Source organism: Cajanus cajan, chromosome 11 (assembly GCF_000230855.2).
Source record: "Cajanus cajan strain Asha chromosome 11, NIPB_CcT2T_4, whole genome shotgun sequence".
NCBI classification, from domain to species: Eukaryota; Viridiplantae; Streptophyta; class Magnoliopsida; order Fabales; family Fabaceae; genus Cajanus; species Cajanus cajan.
In genome coordinates, this window is record NC_138527.1 from 37151269 (window position 1) to 37173225 (window position 21957).

Here is a 21957-nt window from a genome sequence, read left to right on the forward strand (position 1 = left end):
AAAGCGAGACTGTTGCTCTCCTCGCACGAGAGGGAAGAAAAGAGGTGAAAGACACGTAGGATTTGTGAAAATCCGAAAATGCCCCTCCCATGCATATGCCATGCAGCAGAGGATTCACGTTCAACAAAGGAGCATAATCGATTATGGCCTTGCATAATCGATTATGGGTGATGCATAATCAATTATGCAAGGCCATAATCGATTATGGTTGGCCACATAATCGATTATGGTCTTGCATAATCGATCATGGGTGAGGCATAATCGATTATGCAAGGCTATAATCGATTATGTGGCAACCATAATCGATTATGCAGGGTATTTTCGCTGTCAGTGGAAATCGGAACGGCCCCGGAACGACTCGTTCCAAAAATGCATGTTATGAGAAAAATAAGAAAGCAGAACGGGTCGTTCCACTTTTAGAACGGATCGTTCCACTTTTGGCCTTTGCGTAGTACTTTATAACCCCAAAACGGCCGTTCCACTTTCGGAACGGGCCGTTCTGGACACATTAATTTGTTTTTAATACGTATATATATATATATATATATATATATATAATATTAATATTTAATTTATAATACCTTAAATTAAATATAATTATTTAATATTAATATTTAATTTATATATATATATTAAATATTAATATTAAATAATTATATTTAATTTAAGGTAATATATATTAAATATTAACATGGAAATATAAAAAAAATAAAGTAAAACATGTTTATAAAATTATAATAATAACACTTTCATAAACATTAATAAAATAATGTTACAAAATATAATTATCATAATATATTTTGTTATTATTATTTATTATTATAAATATTATTGTTTTTATTTTTATTAATATTAATATTATTATTTATTATAATTAGTATCATTATTATTTATTATGATTCTTAATATTTTTCTAATATTTATTATTATTCTTATCATTATTTATTATTTTTTTAGTAGATAAATCCTATTAATATAATTTTATTGTAATTATTATTAATTACAATAAATAATATTATACTCATTTTTAATCCAAGAGTAAAAGTGTAAATTATATATTCATCTCTTAAATTTTTATTTTTTATCTATCATTAAATTTAAAGCAAATATTTAAATTAATTTATTTTTAAATTAATTTTTTATAATTTTTTTAGTTAAAATTTATATATTTATCTTTTAATTATAATAATTATAAAAAAAAATTTAACCTAAGGGTAAAATAGTAATCTTTCACAACTATTAATTAAAAAATCTATTTTTATCTATTACATCAATCAATTCATTCACAAACTTTCACAAACTTTCTCTACATTTTCCACTCACTTTCCCTTAATCCAATCAACCTCACTTTCCACTCACTTTCTCTTCAAATCCCTCCTTTTCCACTCTCCCTTTTCCATCCTCAAATCCAATCAAAGCCTAAGTCTCCGCCACTCACGGTAAGTCATGACATCTTTCTTATGGATCTCACTATTAATTAAAAAATCTATTTTTATCTATCACATCAATTAATTCATTCACAAACTTTCTCTACATTTTCCACTCACTTTCCCTTAATCCAATCAACCTCACTTTCCACTCACTTTCTCTTTAAATCCCTCCTTTTCCACTCTCCCTTTTCCATTCTCAAATCCAATCAAAGCCTAAGTCTCCGCCACTCACGGTAAGTCATGACATCTTTCTTATGGATCTCACTCTCCCTCCATTTTATTACTTTAGCATGAAATAGATCCACCCAAAATTTGCAGATTTACCCAAATTGTATTCAGGATACATCTGTGCCAAGATAATTTCTATTTTTTTTTTTTTTGCTAGGCGTGCCAAGATAATTTCTATGTCTGAGCCTTTTGTCTTTTAATTAAATTTACCCATGTCTTTGTTAAAATTTGGCTAATATGCAACATGTAAGATCTCACCCAAACAAGTCATTGTTTTCAAAGAATTTTCCTTTATACATTTCTTTTAACGCTCTACAATTAATGCACTGGTAAAGCAAGTGAATTTACATAACTTATTCACTGACTTCAGCTTGCGCCTCACAGTAGTTCCATTATGATTACGCTCTATTTCTTTTGCCATATGCATCTATTTTATAGACAACCATCCTGTTTCAATATATTGGAAATATTTGATGCAAAACTTGATCTGTGGTCTCATTTATTAGCTTTTGTATGTCACATTTGCTATAAAAAAAAACCATGAATGTACATTACATGATGTTTTTGTAATATTTTTTTTTATAATTATTATTTTAGTTTGTATAATACTAAATATTTATTATTTATAATAAATTATATATAAATATATATTATATTTAAATATATAAGTTAAATCAAAATTTTATATAAATAGATATTTAAAACATATAAATTATATATATTTTGGATTTATAATAAATAATTTATATTATAGTATAATATTATTTTTATTTATTGATAGTTTATTTTTAAAATATTAAAATTTAATTCATAAATAATTATGATAAATAAAAATCGAAATAGATAAAAAACTTTAAAAAAAATGCTAACAACTTTCATCGAAAATAGTTCTTGAAAACACTTTCATGTAAAATAAAAATTTATATTTAATATATAGAAATTAATTTTCAATTAATTAATTGTATTTCCACTTTATTATTAATTCTTAAGAAGAAAGAGAAATAAAAATAGTAAGAGAGAATGAGAGAGAAGCAAAAAGGCAAGAGAAAAAAAAATTGAAGGGAAAAAAATAATGTGAAATCTAAAAAATTTTGGGTATATAATTGATATGTAAATTATACTAAAAATTTTCACAAAATCTAGTATTCAAAATAATTCATTAAAATTTTTATATTTTTTAATACCAACAATTTTTTCGTGTAAAATTTTTTTAATTGAATACTATCAAATTGACAGACTATTAAAAAAATTGTTTATCTTATTTAAATATCAATTTTTGATGGACTCTTAAAAATATATAGATTGCTTTTATTGAATATTACTTGAATTTTTATATTAAAAAAAATCTTAATTAAATATAACAAATTTTTTATTAAAAAAATCTTAATTAAATACTATAAATCCTTTTTTTATTAATAATTTTTTTTAAATCTATTAAAATTTTAATCTAATACATTTTTCTAATATATATCACATCTTAAGTTCAAATTTTGTTCTTTCAAAAATAAAATAAAAAATTGTTATCATTTCTATAATTAAAAAATAAATCACAGTTACTGCTAAGGGGTACGGAGTTTGAAGAAATATTGCCTTATCATGAGGTATGACCCTAATACCGTGATTACCTGGAGATTGGCAGTTGTGTGTGTGAGAGAGAAACATATTAAGCCCTTCACAACCATAACAAAAAATATATTATATTTTTTAAGTCACAATTATGTTATGAATGGTGCGGGCAGTGACACCTGGCACAAGGAGGAAAACAAATGCAACCGTAAAAGTGGAAGGAAAAGAATAGTTAATTTTGTACTAAATAATTTCGTATGGGAACCACGTGACTATAAAAGGGGGACACGTGATTATAAAAGGGAAATTGATTTCGTTTGGGCCCACGTGACTATTTCCTGGTTGTTTCATTGTTTATCTACGATGAAGTTGTGTTCTCTCCATGTTTCTGCCATGAAGAGAACTGTGTAACTAAACTGGAATCAGAAAGAGAGACCCAGAAGTGAAAGGTCAAAGAAATGAAAGTCGTACAATATTGTTAAGAACTTGAGAGTTGAAAACCTTCCTAGAAAATACAATGGTTTAAAACTATTGTAGCTCATGCCCCTTCGAAATATATTAAAAAAGTCATTCATTATTACAAGGCAGCAATAACTTTGAATGAACAAATTAAGGCTACAGAACGATAGTAACAACAATTAAAAAAAATAATTATCATAGCTAAATGTTTTGCTAATTACAGGTTACTGAGGGCATTAATTCCAGTAAGGTTTGGAGGCACAGTATATTAATGTCAAGAACAGAAAAAAAAAATGCATTAACTTGTTTGAGGATTAATGTGACACTTACACCACCTCCAGACTCTGAACTAGTCCAAGCATAGGAATGTTTCCATTTTCCAATGAGTCGATTGCTTTCCAAAAGCCTGACCAAGAAAATAAATAAATTCTTTTAATATCTGATAATATTAAATATATTTATTTCATCATTAAAAGGATCATCAAGAGAATAATATGGTCAAAGGATTTATAAGGATTTTCTATCTCGTTACTTAATTATGGACAATAACTCCTCATAAGAACCCTTCCATGGTATATTTTAGAAACGCAATTCAAAGTATAAATCATGTAATCAGTTCAAATGATAGTAGAGCTGGTTCAGGCGAAGGAAAAAAAATTGCAAGAATGAAAAGTATCGGCACTCAACTCAGGTTTTCAAATATATGAAATCAAAGTGTCAATTCATCTTCTTATTCTTATTGCCGTGCCTGTGTTTTTCCGCGCAAACGGTAACAGTAATATGTTACATGGGCTTTAAACTTAGAAAATCTTTTCTTTTTTATGGCAAATTTTGGTAATTATGTTCGTGTTGATTACTCTGAGTATTTTTTTTTTTATAATTTTTATAACATAAGTGGATGACAGTGAAATATTTGTATTTCTAGTGTCAAGGAGTGTAATTTATTCCAAGTAATTTTTAGAATTTTTATAAAATTTGCTTATGCAATAACAGTATCTAATTAAGTTTGCTTAATTGTTGAAAAAACAAAATTTCAAATAAAAATGTGGTTCTTGTGCTCTTAAGATGGTACCCAGTGAAATTAAGTTATGAAAAATAGTGAATGTTCTTAAATTTTATGTGTAGATGAGAAACCCACTAAAAAAAGTTGAGAGGCCAAATGAAGATCCTTAGATATGCTCTTAGAATACATCTAACTTAGCTCATGGGCTGTGCGCTCGGACATATATAAGGAAAACGAAGTAAAGCCCAGATAAATAGACCGCCAGCACTTCGTTGAACAAAAAGGAAGTGAGAAAAAAATTATAGGGTGAATTAACGAAGAGAGAAAAGTCCACCCATCAGGGAAGTAAGCATATTAACTTGGATTTTGGAGAGAGAAGCCCTTGGGAAGACAGAGTTAACATACTCATCACCAGACTAAATCTCCATAGAATATTCAGTTTTTAAAACAATAATTTTTACTGCATCTTAAGACTATCGATTCGATTATGGCCGGCTTGGAGACATAAGAGGAAGACCGTCATTTCTATCCGGGTACGATCATAGCTTCATTCATTCGTTGAACCTTGGGGTTGGGGATAACCATTAGCATTGAGGTTAATCACCACACCACCCCTATCATACGACATTACATGACGCGAGAGTGCATGGTCAACACACACCTACCTAAAGCGCCTACGTTCCGCGCGCTTGCAGCCAATACAAGCACAACCTAACTTGCACGAGATTCAACAACCGAATTTTATAATTAATAGGTTATATAGAATTCAATTAAGGTTTTAAAATATTATGAATAAGAATTATTATGTGCATCATCAAATAAAGAAATCCAAATTTTAGCAGTGTTCAATCAAAACATTTTATAAGTGATAAAAAAAGTCCTTTCGTGCACAAAAAAAAATAATAATAAATCACTTACTAATTTTGACATTGTTTTTGAAAGTTGAATTATGTAACTTTTTACTGGAAAATATAAATATTAATCTCAGCCAAACTCACGTAGCTTTTGTAACTCTCTTTTTCTCTCTTTATATATCTAAACGCATCTCTTTGTATTTTTTTTTTATATCTTTTCTTCTCTTTTTCTCTCCCATCTCTTGCTCTTACTTTCAATAAGATTTGTAGCTTCAATGAATCATCTCTGTCGACAAAGCTATATTATTGTAGACAACTTATTGATGTTTAACTTTGTGCTAGGTATTCTTTAGTTTATTGTCTTCGTGTCTAATTTTGTTAAAAAAATTAATATGGCTTTCTATTTGATTTATATTTCAAGTAAAACATTATGAAATTGATATTCTGGAAAATTATAAATTTTTATTTGATTATTTTTCAAAATATTCAAAGTAATTTTTATGATTATTTTCAATAATTGATGATGTGGAGGTTTTAGGTGATTTTAACAGTTGTTTTAATTAGGTTAAAAATTGAAGAAGAAATTTGGTGACGGTTCGTTAAAAAAAAGTGTAAATGGTAAAACTATATAAATTGTTCTAAAATCATGAATTTCATAAATTCATTTATTAGAGTTTTAGAGAAAAGCTTTTAGGGAGATATATTTTAGAGTTGAAGGATTTTTCTTTTCTTCTGACTTATTTGGAATGATCAGATTCTTTTCCTGAGTTGCTTGTGTAGTAGTTGAGTTGATAATTGAAACTGAGGAGTTAAGGATCGGAGGTCGAAGTTGACATACGATGAGTTCTCGTAGAATTATATTCTTCATCGTTCTTCCTCTCTTTCCTTGTTTATGGAAGATTAAAGGCAAGACAAGTTTGTAGATTAAATATTTTTTGATGTACATATTAAATTGTGTGTTGTTTAGTCCTTTTGCCTTTAATGTCAATTAAAGAAGTGAAAACCTTCATGTTTAGGTTTTTAGTTGTCCATGGTGATTGTAGTAGAAATTATAATCTAGAATCATGTTGATGCATGAATGTTTTCTTGTAAATTTTGAGTTGTTTAAGATATGATGATTTAATGATTTCATGTTGAGTTGGTGGTGCATGATGGTTGAATTTTTAGTGAGCAATTGTAACTCCTTGGGTGGAATTATTCTCTTCTCGCCAAGCAAGATTACGTGGCACCCAACATATGTTCATGTTCTAATGAATACCTACCCAAAATCATGATCCCCCTCAATGATAGATGTGTTGCCTAGCGAAAGAAATTTTTGTGGCTAAGCTTGCCAAATGATACATATCGTGCCCAATGAGTGGACCCATAGAGGATCCTTATCGACCAATAATATATGGTTGTCCAATAAGGGAACCCATATAGTGTTAATTGCTCAACAAAGTTTTAATCGTCTAACGACAAGCTCCAAAAGAGTTTGGCTGTCCAACGAGCCAAAAACTGGCTTAGCGAGGAAAGTCACCAAAACTTTCTTCGCTAACAGGAGTAGTGTGGCTCAGCAAGGAGCTCCAAAGATCTCAGCTTACCCAATGAGAATATCCTCATTCAACAAGGATTCTATTTTCATGAAATCCTTATATTTTATATTGTATATCCATGATGAAGTTGTAATTTATAATGTTATGAAGTTGTGTCGTATTTTGTTGCTATGATCGATGAATCATGTTGTAGAAAGTTGAAAGTGAAGTATGTTAAGTTGTTTAAGTGTAATTATGTGATGTTCCCAATGTTGTAAGTTGTGTGTTAAGTTAAATTGTATTGATAAGATGCGTGATGCATGTTCTTAAGTTGTGTTGTGAACTTAAAATTAGAGGAGAGAGTGTTGTTTTCAAAAGTTGAAATATCCCATTGTGTGGATATGTGTTGTAGTGTTCTAAGAGATCAATGTTGAAAAATCTTTCTTGAGTAAGTTCCCTTTTAAAGTAAAGTATTGAATTTCCTTTAGGTCCTTAATTGATATTATATGGGGATAAGTTTGAGGCAGACTAGTTTAGAAGCGATCAATTTGGGTAAGATATGAAGTTGAGAGGCAAAATCCCCTACCAATTGCTGAAAAGGTATGTAGCATTTGGAAGATAGTCGACGAATTAATTTCATATAAGCTTAACTAATGCATATTAATGTCGTGGTAATTGACATGTTAATTTATTTGGACTTTCTTAGTTTAAGTGACGAAATTCAACAAATCATTCTTAGGCTGATATTGAATTGGTATCCAAAATTGTGTTATATGACCTAGATACTATGAGTTCTTAATTTTTGTGTTATTCATTTAGTTGGACTAAACTACTTAAATTGCTCACATGTATTGTAAAAGATCTGTTGATTAAGATATGTTTGATATGTTGTATGGAAAAGTTGTTAAGATTTTGAATTGTATTCATATTGTGAAGTTACTTATATAGGTAGTTTATAACTTCTATATATTGTGTTGCTTGCTTTGCATAAAACTTACCTTTACTTTTTTATGTTATTAAGCTGAAACGATCATATTATTATGGGAGCAGGAAAATATTAGGTCAGACAATTAGTAGGATTATAGAAGATGACATTTTTTGATAAATGTTATTATGATACAGTCAGTTGTTACTTGATCAACAATTTATGATTTTATTGTTTTCTAGTTCTATAACTTGTAAATATATGTAAAAGATTATGTTATAATTTTACAAAAAGATTTTATATTTTAAATTGTTATAAGCAAAGTTTGTATCAAATCTTCTACTCTTTACCTACATTGTTACATGAATATCTAAGTATTACTTATATGAAAATCCTAAATTAAATGATATTATGTTTATTGTTGCCTAGTCATTAAGTTATAATAAGTGCATAGGTCTATTAAGACGTTACAGAAATAATCGAATTACATTAATACAATTTTTATCAACTTTAATATAGTATTTAATATATTAAAGTTTTAATTAATAAATTAAAAATATATTAATAATAACTTCTAATTAGTTGACTGTTATTAAATAATCATTAAACTTGGTCGGTTAATTTCAAATGAAAAGATATTTATGGGTTGTTTCTAATCTTAGGGGGGTGTATTGGATTAGGATTTTAAAGGACTTTTTTAGTGAAAAAAAATCTTGCGGATTTTAAAAGACTTTGCAGGATTTTCATGACTTTTAAGATTTTGCAGGATTCTACAAGATTTAAAATCAGGATTTTAATGGATTCTACAAGACTTTTAAATCAGGATTTTAATGGATTCTGTGGGATTTTGTGGAGTTTTGACATTTGATAAGATTTAAAAAAAAAATCATACATTCAAATTTAAAAAGAGTCAAAGATAAAATAATTAAAAAAAACAATAATGTCTAGATAAATAATAATAATAATTCTCCATAATATTCTATCATCTTTTTATAGCATCCACTATCAATTGTAACAATTCATCGGAATCCTCCTTGGTCTAAGCTTCATAGTTTTCTTTCTCTTTTCCTTTTTCTTTATTATTTTCATGTGAATCTCCCATTTAAATTACTAAAATAATATATGTTGAAAACCAGTTATATAAATAATTATGGATAAGAGACAAAATCAATAAAATTATATTATTATTTTTAGAAGCACACCAATTATACAAGATCGAATATATCTTGGCTATCCAAATGGATCAAATATCTCAATCATTATAAAAAGAAATGTAAAAACGAAAATATAGAAACAAAAGATAATTTTTTATATAAAAAAAATTAGTATATTCGATACTGAGAAAATATTTAGATATATAATCTTTTTATATAAATGGGAGTATTTAGATATAGAGAATATATATATATATATATATATATTTATATTTATTTTAGTTATATATTATATGATAATTTTTAACGATATTTATAAATGTAAATTATTCTAACAAATATTTTAACAATATTTTATTTTTAAAAAAATAAGCTAATGAAGGCATAAATCCTATCCTAAAAAATTAGATATTGCAATGTCTTATGTTAATTTTCTTTTTTAAAAATATAAAAAAATCTTAAATTCACAATATAAAAATAAAAAGAAAAATTCATAGTAAAAAAAATAAAATAATTGTTGAGTCATAAAAGGAGGGATAAGAGTAACAAATTCAAGGGAATGAGAGAGTTCGCAGTTTTTATGCTGAGAGGGTTCTTCCCCCAACTAAGATCCATTTTCATCTCATTCTACTCACAGAAACCCTAACAAATTCATCTTATATATATATATATATATATATTTAGAGATTATGATATCAATTTCATCTTTCACCTTTTTTTTCTTCTTGACGTATGTTATAAAAAAAATTACCACTTAAAAGTTGAAATTTCAAGCATTTTTTTTGTTATATAAAGGAACAAATTCAACTACATAGAATAAAATAAAGCAAGTCAATTAAAGAGAACGAACAGAAAAATAGAGCAAGTCAATGACACTATCATTTACATATCAGAGTTTCACAAAATAGGAGAATGAGATGAGAACAGTACTACAATATTATATATGAGCAATGAATAATAGTATATTATTATTAGTAGAGAAAAAATGGAGAAGACAGGAGCATAGAAAAAAAAAGATGAAAAACCCACTTGAAAATTATTGTAACACTTGAAAAATCACTTCAAACAATCCTTCAAAATCCGTTGGGTTTGGATGGGATTGTTTTATGAATCTGGTATTTATAGATAACACTAGAAAGTCCTTCAAAATCCCTCTCACACAACAATCCTTTAAAATCCTTATATTTTTGAATACCAATGGATTGTTTTTAAGTTGTAAAAAATCTCAAATGAATACCAGTGGATTTTAATGGACTCTTTAAAAAATCTTGAAAATCCAGATTGAATACCACTGGATTGTTTTTAAGTGACATAAAATCCTGATTGAATACCAATGGACTTTTTTACTCAAAAAAAATCTTTTAAAATCCTACGAAATCCTAAACCAATACACCCCCCTTAATTTTAATTATTAAAAAATAATTTGTAAAGTGTAAAATGTTGACCAAACATTAAGGAACTTACCGTGAAGTTTCCTCGTGACTAAGGATTAAGCTCACGCAGGCTGTCTATGCACACGGTCTACGTGCTTTTCTTCGTCGTCGTATTTTGGGTGAGAAGCGAATGTGCTATATACAATACGTGCACGGTGCACGCGTGGGGCCGTCACGCGTCAGCGAGAGTTATTTCCACTACTTATGTGTTCCACCAAAACTTTCTCGTTTTCCTTTGATTAGATGCGACAAATTAATTATATGTGCGTTTTTATGTCAATAATTTTTTTCTAAACATTTATAAATAAAATTTCAGCATTTGGAAAAGGTAAATGAGAATTTTTGTGCAAAAATTAAAATATATAAACTGACTGTCACTTCTAATGAAAATTTAATTCATTATTTTTTTTTATTTTGAGAAAATAAATTTCAAAAAAGTAAATTTATTATTATATAATGTATAAGTTTGTACAAGATAACTACACAATCCCTTCTAATTTAAAGATCACTAAATACTAAAGTTATCATAAATTTTCTTAATCAAAATTTTTGAATATTTCTTAGATTTCTTTTTGTAAAAAAAAAAAGAGATGTACCTATATATATATATATATTGAGAGAGAGAGAGATGTATCCTTATTTTTTTTAATTGAAGGGACAAATTGTCGATATATGCTTTGATCAGTGTTAAATACATCTTAGTCTCCATTTAGATAAATGATTTATTTAAAATTATATTTAATAAATTCTTAGATAATAAAAACTTATGTTATACGTGTTTAAATTTTAATAAGTTGTTATATTTGATTATACATATTAAAAAATATTTATATAATTTTAAAAAATTTGGATGCATAATTATTCAAAATATTTATAAAATTTTATACCATTTTAAAGCTTAAAAAATTAAATTTTAATTAAAAATAAAATAAAATATAAAAAATAATTATATAATTTTTAAGCATAAATTATACATCACAATAATATTTTAAAAAATATAAGCCATCATTCACCTAATTTTAATTTACAAAAAGATAAAAAATTATGATAAAATAAGACAAATCAATTATATATAACCATGATTAAAAATTAAGAATCATAAATTTAAAAATTAATAATTAATTCTATATGTTTTATAAAACATAATTAAAAAATATTGTATAAATATCAACAACAAAATTATTTTAACTGTGCTATTTTAAAGAAAAAAAATAATTATGAGTTATTTATGGAACTGTGCATTCGCAACCTTAATTTTATTACATAATACTTATTATTTCTTTATTACTTATTTGTCATATTCCTTTTCATTTTAAAGGTGCATAATATATATATATATATATATATATATATATATATATATATATATATATATATATATATATATATATATATATATATATATATATATATATATATATAACTGTTGATTCAAGTGTGTGGGGCCGTATATGCGTAAAGACTTTTCTCTGCTAGTATGTCTGGACCTGTGGTATATTATTATATGTGTGTATGGGTTGGTTATTGAATGTTTAAACACATGCACTACGAAACTCCAAAAGGGAGTGACAAATTGTAGGCATCAAGATTTTGGTTTTGTCTTTTGAAACTGGTGGCAGTATTGATGATATCAGGTGATCGTCTTGTTTGCCTCTCATAAATAAATCGTATAGAGCAAAAGTCAGCGTCGAACAGAACATGCGGCAAAATTTTTTATCTTTATCAAGGCATTGCTGGTGAATCAGGTGTGGAATAACGATTAATGAGAGCTAAAATAATTTTTTTTTTTACTTTTAAATGAGAAAGTTATATTTGGAGTATTTTTTTATCTACATATATGGTGTTTTTATTTTATAAAATTAATAATAACTTTTTATGAACCTAAAATTTGAATTTTAGTAATTTTATTCTTGGATTGACCATATGATCGTTTATAAACTATAGCCCAAAATTTGATTTAAGATGCACTTTGGTATAATTAATTTTAAAAATATTAAAAATATTTAAATTAAAATTTATATTTAAAATAATTTAATTTTGATACATTACTAAAATAGTTTTTTAGTATTAAATAATTAAAAATTGTTTTAAATAAGACTTTTAAAACAATTATTAAAAATATAACAATTTTTTCATACATAATAACCTTTAATTAGATAATTATGTAAAAGTATTAATATTAATAGTACATTCTATAAAATTAAAAATATAAATTAATTCACACTTGGAGAGAAGGAATTGACACTGATGATTCCTTGCAAAAATGGGGGCATCACTTAATTATTGTCTTTATCGTGGCAAGTATTCACGCTAGTTTTTATTTGTTTGTGATTTTATCTCCGATATTTCTCAGACCAATTCGACCGTCCATTGCAAACCGGTTCTTGTCCGGTGAGCCGCGCTCAATTTCTATATAGAAAATAAAAGATATTAGAAATTTAAGAATTTTGGTATGTTTATTTTTTTTATCAATAAATAATTAAGTTTGTATGTAATTTAATGTAATAATGGACCCAATAATATGACGGTAATAATTTCTGACCACCTAATAATTTCATTCTTCACCAAAAATAAGATTTTATGTAATAGAGTCATGCCATTTCATTAATATTTATAAAATTTAACCGGTAGCTTTCCAAAATCCTGAAGTTCATTAAAAATAATGAGAGGTTTGCAATTGGGCATCACTCTCTGCCTCAGCACCCTTTCCCACACCACACCACACTTTTAATTTGTCTATATTCACTTTCCTCCAAAGTGTGTGCTATCACATTATTTCTCAATCTTTCTTCCACGGCAGTTTGCATGGATACTTGGAAAAAAATTTCATTCATCATGTTGATCGGTCTACTTTCTAGTCTTTCCTACCAATTCCTGTCAGGTGACTATTTGATACTTGCATGTTATTATTGTTGGTCCAAAAATGGTTAAGGTCTTGAGAAGTTGAGTGTCTGTGTGGTGCTATTGAACAGGTTCGTGTTCGGCCACATTCACCATCACCAACAAGCTAGTGCCCCTACACTGTTTGGCCAGGCATTTTATCCAGAGCAGGACCCTCGCCGCTCTCCACCACCGGCTTCGCTCTACAATCCGGTGAGTCAACCGCTGTTGCGGTGCCAGCCGACTGGTCCAGCCGCCTGTGGGGGCGGACCCTCTGCTCCGAGGATTCCGCTGGAAAATTCTCCTGCGCCACTGCCGACTGCGGCTCCTCCACTGTAGAGTGCCTCGGCGGCAAGGCCACCCCGCCGGTTACTCTGTTGGAGTTCCGCCTCAATGGCACCGGTGAAGCGGATTTGTACGAGGTGAGCCTGGTGGATGGTTTCAACCTCCCCATGAAGGTGAAACCGCGGGGCGGAATAACAGGAACCGGGAGCTGCAAGGCCACCGGTTGCGTCATGGACTTGAACGTAGCGTGTCCGACGGAGCTCAAGGTGACGAGAGACGGAGAGAGCGTGGCCTGCAACAGCTCATGCAAGACTCGGGCTCTACCATGCTTGAGTTCAGAATTTTTCAAGAGTGCATGCCCTAACGATCGTGCCTCCTTCACAGCTTCACTTGTGTTTCTGCTGATTATATCATCACTTTCTGCCCCACGTCCTCCAAGAGATAACTTGATAAGAAATTTTCGTAAAATTTTGAATAGAATGTAAGCGTTAGAAATTGTTAGAAATTAATGGTGGATATCACTGTTGTCAAAGTTGGGTTAAGATATGCAAGATTTGCATGTGGGGTTTAGAGTTTCCTCAAGACACATAGTGGTCTAGTTCTAGAGTTGGCATGATTTGTTGATAATTAAAAGTAATTTCATGCAGAAGGGTGAAGGCCGGGAATGAGAAAAGTCCGGCGGCGGTGGGCAACAACAACATGATAGCCGTGGTAGCAGCAAGTGTTGCCTTACTCTGTGGCGTGATGGTATGCAAAATAACAATCTTTTTATCAAGAAGAGGTTGGAGCATCCGGGTGGTCGCGGGAATTACTAGAGCTCAAACAATCGACCCCAACAACTCCCAACCTGAACCTGTCGTTGCTTAAATACTATGTCTTGTTATCATATACATCTTTTGGGGTGGGCATGGATCGGATCCAAACCGATCCGATCCGCTTTTAAATGGATTGGTTCAATAGATTCCTATCCGATCCGGTTTACTGATCCGATTTTGAACCGAACCTAATTAATGGATCAGTTTCGAGCCAATTTCAATCCAGGTTTATGAATTAATTCATTTTCAAAATGGATCGGATAAAAAACCGGTTTTTTGAAACCAGATTTTTGAAGCAGATTTTTCTAACCAATTTTTTTAATCATATTTTTTAACCAGTTTTTTAAAACAGATTTTTGAACCAGATTTTTTAAACAATTTTTTGAACCAAATTTTTTAACCAGTTTTTTAAAACAGATTTTTGAACCAATTTTTTTAAACTAATTTTTTGAACCAGGTTTATTAACCAGTTTTAAACTATAATAATAAGCAATTTATATTGTATATAACTGCTGAAATCTTCTTATAAGTGCTAGCTAAAAAGGTTTAAATATTTCGTCTTGCATTTTCGATTTACTATTTTTCTCTTTCAGGAATTTAGTTTGAAAAAAAAAATTCAAACAAACTCTTGGTCTCAATATTTATAGTTGAATAATGGCCTTATAATTTCCTTACAACATAACTTGTTGGAAAATCTAAAAATGCAACTTGCAGAAGATACTGATTCCAAAGAGAAGATAGTGGTTTCGAATATTGACACAGAGGAGACAGTGATTTTGTTGAATTTTTTGTACCAGATTTATTAACTAGATTTCCACTGATTGCGTAGCCACTAGCCGCATACTCGTAGAAGGGTAGAAGACGTCTAGGAGCTGGAGCACTGGACTGGAGTCTGGAGCAGTAAACAAAATGGTTTGGTTAAAATGGATTTTTTCAAAGGTGATCCAAACCGTTTTAAATAAAATGGTTTGGTTAATTGGTTTTTCTAAATCGGTTCAATTTGGATATTTTATATTTGGATCGTTATTTTCTGGATCGGTTAGGTTTAATTTTAAATGGTTCGGTTCGGTTCAGTTTTTTTCACACCCCTATACATCTTGCTGTTTTCCCCATTCAGATATATTTTGAACTTGTTATGCTATTGTATGTACTTCGTTTCATAGAGAAGGAAGTATTGTTCCTTGAATGTTGATAATTAAGTGATAAGTAAGAGAGAGAAAGAGAAAGGTAAATCTTATGTAAATTATAAGGTTAAAACTTTTATTTGGTCCTTTATAATATTTTTTTGTTTCAATTTAGTCACATTTTAAATTTTAGTTTCAATTTGGTCCCCAATAATTTAAATTATTGCAATTTGGGACTTCCGTCCAAATGATTTAAACGGAGTTAACTGTTGGTCACGTGAATGTCTGATGAATGTCACGTAGATGTATAAGTGGATGCCAAATTTCATGAATACACTTGAAACCAGAACGACTCATTCAAAAACCAGAACGACTCGTTCTGCATGCACATGTTATGTGTTAATTTTGCAATTGGAAGGGCCGTTCCAAATGCAAATTTAACATACCATGAATGCATCAGAACGGGCTGTTTTGAAACCAGAACGACCCGTTCTGGTGTTAGAACGGGCCGTTCTGGATTCAGAATGATCCGTTCCAGAACGCTAACTTCATGCATGCATTGACCAAAATGTCGCATTGTGGTTCAAAAATTGAAAATAAAAATTCATAACATATTGAAGGAAATTGATTCCGTGTCATTGCATTACAAATCAGAGTAATATATACAAGATACAAGCGCCAAGATAGGCTATAAAATAGCTAACTAATGGCTGAAATTATGGTAACAAATATTGACTAGCTAAATAAAGATATATACAAGTAATAAGAGAATATATGCTAAATATATTCTAACACACCCCCTCAGTCGAAGCGGGAGGCTCTCGTATGCTTAGACTGTCCCTGAAATCATTAAATAGAACGCGCGGAAGCCCTTTTGTGAAAATATCAGCAATTTGGTAACGGGACGGCACATGAAGCACACGGACTTCGCCACGAGCCACTTTCTCACGAACGAAGTGAATATCCATCTCAATGTGTTTGGTGCGTTGATGTTGAACAGGATTGCCGGATAAGTATATCGCACTCACATTGTCACAGTAAACTAGAGTAGCCTTTTGAATGGGACAATGCAACTCTAGAAGCAGGTTTCTGATCCAGCAAGAATCAGAAACAACATTAGCCACACCCTTGTATTCCGCCTCGGCACTACTGCGGGAGAGAGTATGCTGCCGTTTGGAAGACCAAGATATCAGATTATCCCCGAGGAAAACACAATACCCAGAAGTGGAACGACGGGTGTCAGGACACCCACCCCAATCAGCATCTGTATAAGAGATTAGTCTATCAATGGTGGATTTGTACAAATGCAAACCATGGGATAAAGTACCCTGAAGGTAGCGTATGATACGCTTGAGAGCACGCATATGCTCATTTGTCGGAGCATGCATATGAAGACAAATCTGCTGCACGGCATAAGATATATCAGGCCGAGTGAAAGTAAGATATTGAAGAGCCCCTGCAAGACTGCGATATTTGGTTGGATCATTAAAAGGAGCATCGCCGGTGGCACTAAGCTTGGACTTAGTGTCAACGGGAGTAGGACATGAACTGCAGTTAGACATGCCGGCACGTTCAATAATTTTTGCAGCATATTGTTTCTGAGATAAAAAAAGACCATGGGCATGACGAGTAACAGTAATACCCAGAAAAAAACTCAGAGGGCCTAAGTCCTTCATAGCAAACTCAGAACCCAAAAGAGTCATAAAATACTTACGAAGACGATCAGATGAAGCCGTAAGTATTATGTCATCCACATACAACAGAATATAAGCAGTGTCAGAACCATTCTTGTAAATAAATAAAGAGTGATCTGACTTACTGTGAGAGAACCCAATGGTAGCAACAAAATCAGCAAATCGTTGATACCAAGCGCGAGGAGCCTGTTTCAAACCATATAAAGATTTCTTTAAGAGGCAAACATGATTTGGATGATCTTTGTCTCGAAAACCCATGGGCTGATGCATATAAACTGTTTCATTAAGATGACCATGTAAAAAGGCATTCTTGACATCCATTTGATGGATAGGCCAAGATTTAGAGACAGCAATACTGAGAACTGCTCTTATGGTAGCAGGTTTAACCACGGGGCTAAACGTCTCATCACAATCAACACCTTGCTCCTGTGTTTTTCCATCTCCTACAAGATGAGCCTTATAACGCTCAAAAGAACCATCAGATTTATATTTATGGCGCAAAATCCACATAGAACGAATAACATTCACATTCGGTGGCCTAGGCACTAATACCCAAGTCTTATTATCAATTAAAGCAGTAAATTCATCTAACAAATATTGACTAGCTAAATAAAGATATATACAAGTAATAAGAGAATATATGCTAAATATATTCTAACACATATCATAAATTGAAAGACAGAAACATGGTTCAGAAACTGAAAACAAAAATTCAGAACATAACATATATTAAAAAAGTTCAAAGAAATTACTGAAAAAGGAAATCATCTAGATAACGCTGAAGGGAAACCCTAACCCACAAAAATTCAGGTTGTACCTCCTTAAGAACAGTTATTGTTGGGGTACATCGTGAATGACTTCAAAGAGAAACATCGTTTCGTTTCATCCTTAATTGTGTAGTGTCAATTTGGTATTTGATAGTATCAAATTAATGTGGTATCAATTTTTTAAGTTATAGCACAAACTTATTTGTAACATTTTAAAAGTATAAAATTAGTTTCATATAAATAATATTTTGACATTAGCCAATTAAAATTCATTCTAAACATAAGTTTTAAAGTAATATTAAGTTAACAACTTATCAAACATACCGTAAGCAAAACGTGAAAACTACATTGTACATAAATATTTTTAATTAATAATTAAAATTTGTAATAAATAAATAATTTTAAACATATAAATTATATTTTATATTTATAATAAATAATTTATATTATGATACAAAATTATTTTAAATTATTGATATTTAAAAATAAAATAAAATAAATAAGAAAATAACATATTAAAAAACATAAGAGGTTAAAAATATATTGACAAGAAAACATTAAAAAAAATTATATACTTAATGAGATATGAGGTTAAAAGCATATTGAAAAATCAGAAAAATTATATATTCAATAGATAAGTGATTAAAAAATATTGAAATAAATATAAAAATAATTAAGAATAATATTTAAATTTTGGATATAAAATATATATTTTATTTTGATATTTACTTACTATACATACATACATATATATAAAGAGAGAAAGTGAAATTTTACCAACAATTCCATAATTGACTAATTAGATCATACTTTTAATCATTTATCTATTAAAATATTTACTTTTATCTTTTATCTTTTATATTTGAATCTATTTAATTATTTTAAAATAATAATTATTTTTAATTTAATGATATAATTTTAAATCATTTTTTCCTGATTCAAGATGTGAAACATATAATATTATATTCACTTATATAAAATTAAATTGACGTTTTCAATAAAAATAAAAATAAAAAATATAAGCATAATGAAAATTATGTAGGGGAGAAATCCCCTTCTCACACAATGAAGATCAAAGGCATGGACACACACAAATATGACATAAATATAAAATAGTGAAGATATAAGTTTTATATAGTTCGACACTTCTTGTTCACATCCATGAAAACATCTCAATAGATATTTATTCATCCAAACAAATTACAAGGTCTTTTTTTTGGAGAAACTTGAGAAACTCTCCTATTACATAAATTCCCCCTTTTACATTGGATGGTGATCCCCTCTCTCAATCAATGGTGACCCTCTCTTTCTCTCTCTTAATTGGTGATGACCTCCTCTCTAGGTGGTGTCTACTCTCCTCATAAGTCTCTCTATTTATAAGGGATGATATGACCATTCGACTCTTCATTTATGACTCTTTGTGCACGACTCTTCATTTATGGCTCTTTGTTCATGATTCTTTGTTTAAGACTTTTTATTCATGACTCTTCACTAATGAATGAAAATTTTGGATTGATTTCTCAATGAATTGTTGGGTAAACTTTTGATTTTCATTATGTATTGATAATTTTGGATTTTACTTAGTTTAAGTGACAAAATTCAACAAATCATTATTGAGTTGATATTAAATTGGTATCTAAAATTGTGTTGTATGAGTTATATACTATGAGTCTTTTTGTGTTGTTAATTCAGTAGGGTCAGACTACTTAAATTGTTTACATGTGTTGTAAGAAATCTCTTGATTAAAATGTGCGACAACACATAAAGATATTGTATTATTAAGTTGTTGTGTTATTAAGCTATTATGTTGATATATTGTTGAGTTGGTATGTTGTATGACAAAGTTAAGATTTTAAATTGTATTCATGTTGTGAAATTGCTTATATAGGTAGCTTATAAGTTATATATATATATATATATATATATATTGTGTTGTTTTCTTTGCATAAAACTTACCTTTACTTTTAAATTGTTATAAGCAATTTGTTTCAACTCTTCCGTCCCGTACCTATATTGTTACATGAATATCTAGGTATTACATGAAAATTTTAAATTAGATGATATTATATTTTTCATTGTTTAGTTACTATGTTGTAATAAGTTTAGAAGTTTGTCAATTAGGGATAATCAAATAACATTACTATAATTTTTATCAACTTTTATAGTATTTAACATATTAAAAGTTTTTAATTAATAAATAAAAAACATATTAATAATAAATTCTGATTAGTTGACTGTAAGTCTATAATCATTAAATTTGATCAGTTAATTTGAAATGAAAAGATATTTATGTTTAGTTTCTAATCTTAATTTTAATTATTAAAAAGTAATTTGCAAAATGTAAAATGTTGACCAAACATTAAGGAACTTACCGTGAAATTTCTGTGACCCAGGATTAAGCTCACGCAGGCTGTCTAGGCACATGCTAGGCGAATATGTACGATGAAAAATGTTTCGGCCTTCCAAACGAATGCCAAATTATCCTCCGAATTGTAATGAAATTGACAACTGTTAATTTTTTAATTTAATTTAAAATTTATGAAAGGTAATTTTTTTTTTCGGAGGATAATTCGGGTGATTGTTTTGAATGCTAAAGCATTCCTCATATACGATACGTGCACGCCTTAATGCCACGTTGCAAATATTTCAGGGTATTTCGTCTTTAGTTCCACTTCAAGATGCATTCCACCGAATTCTCTCTTTAGTTTCTACGTTTTTATTTAATTAGATGCAACAAATTAGTCATATATGCGTTTTTTATGTTAATAATTTTTTCTAAACATTTATAAATAAAATTTCAGCATTTAGAAAAGTTAAATCAGAATTTTTGTATAAAAATTAAAATATATAAATAGACTTTCACTTCTAATGAAAATTTAATTCATTGTTTTTTTTTTTTTAATTTTGAGAGAATAAATTTCAAAAAGTAAATTCATTATTATATAAGTTTGTACAAGATAACTAATCAATCTCTTATAATTTAAAGATCACTAAATACTAAAGTTACCATAAGTTTTCTTAATCAAAATTACTGAATATTGCATATATTTCTTTAAAAAAAAATGAATACAAGTCATCATATGATCTTATATGCATTTTAAAAATTAAAAAATCAAAAGTGATTTATGCAATTTTAAAGTGTTTGAATGTATCATTATTTAAACTTTTATATGATCTAATATCATTTTAAAAATTAAAAAAATTAAATTTTGATTAAGATGCACTTTCGTATAATTAATTTTAAAAATATTATAAATATTTAAATTACAATTTATATTTAAAAGAATTTAATAGTACATCCTATAAAATTCAAAATATAAATTAATTCACACTTGCTGAGAAGGAACATTTTTGTGATGATTCCTTGCAAAACTGGGAGCCTCTTTACCGATTGCTTGGTTGATGAAACTTTTAGGTGTATATTATATACTGTGAAATATAAAAAAAAATATTATTATAAATGTAATATATATAAGTATAAATTTATATGATATGTAGTTATATATAATTTTAAATAAAATTTAATAATTTATATTATATATCACTATAATTTATATTTTTAATAATATATTAATATATATTGTATTTATATTATAGATAAAAAGTAATTTTTAATAATAAATATTGTCATTATAGAATATGTATTATTATATGACAATTCTCGAATGAGTATAATTTTTTTTTTTGTTATATTTTTTTCCTTTGTAATAAAAAAATATAAATATATTCATTAGTTTAATCATTAATATTTCACACTTGATCAATTTTTATTAAAGAAAAGATTAAAGGTTTGGCATTTTGTTAAAGTTTGGTTTTACTTTTTTTT

General features: G+C 28.6%; 1 pseudogene; it reads left to right on the top strand.

The window, feature by feature from the left end:
- Window positions 1–13371: 13371 nt before the first annotated feature.
- Window positions 13372–14176, top strand: LOC109800477 (pathogenesis-related thaumatin-like protein 3.5; annotated as a pseudogene).
- The last annotated feature ends 7781 nt before the right edge of the window (window positions 14177–21957 follow it).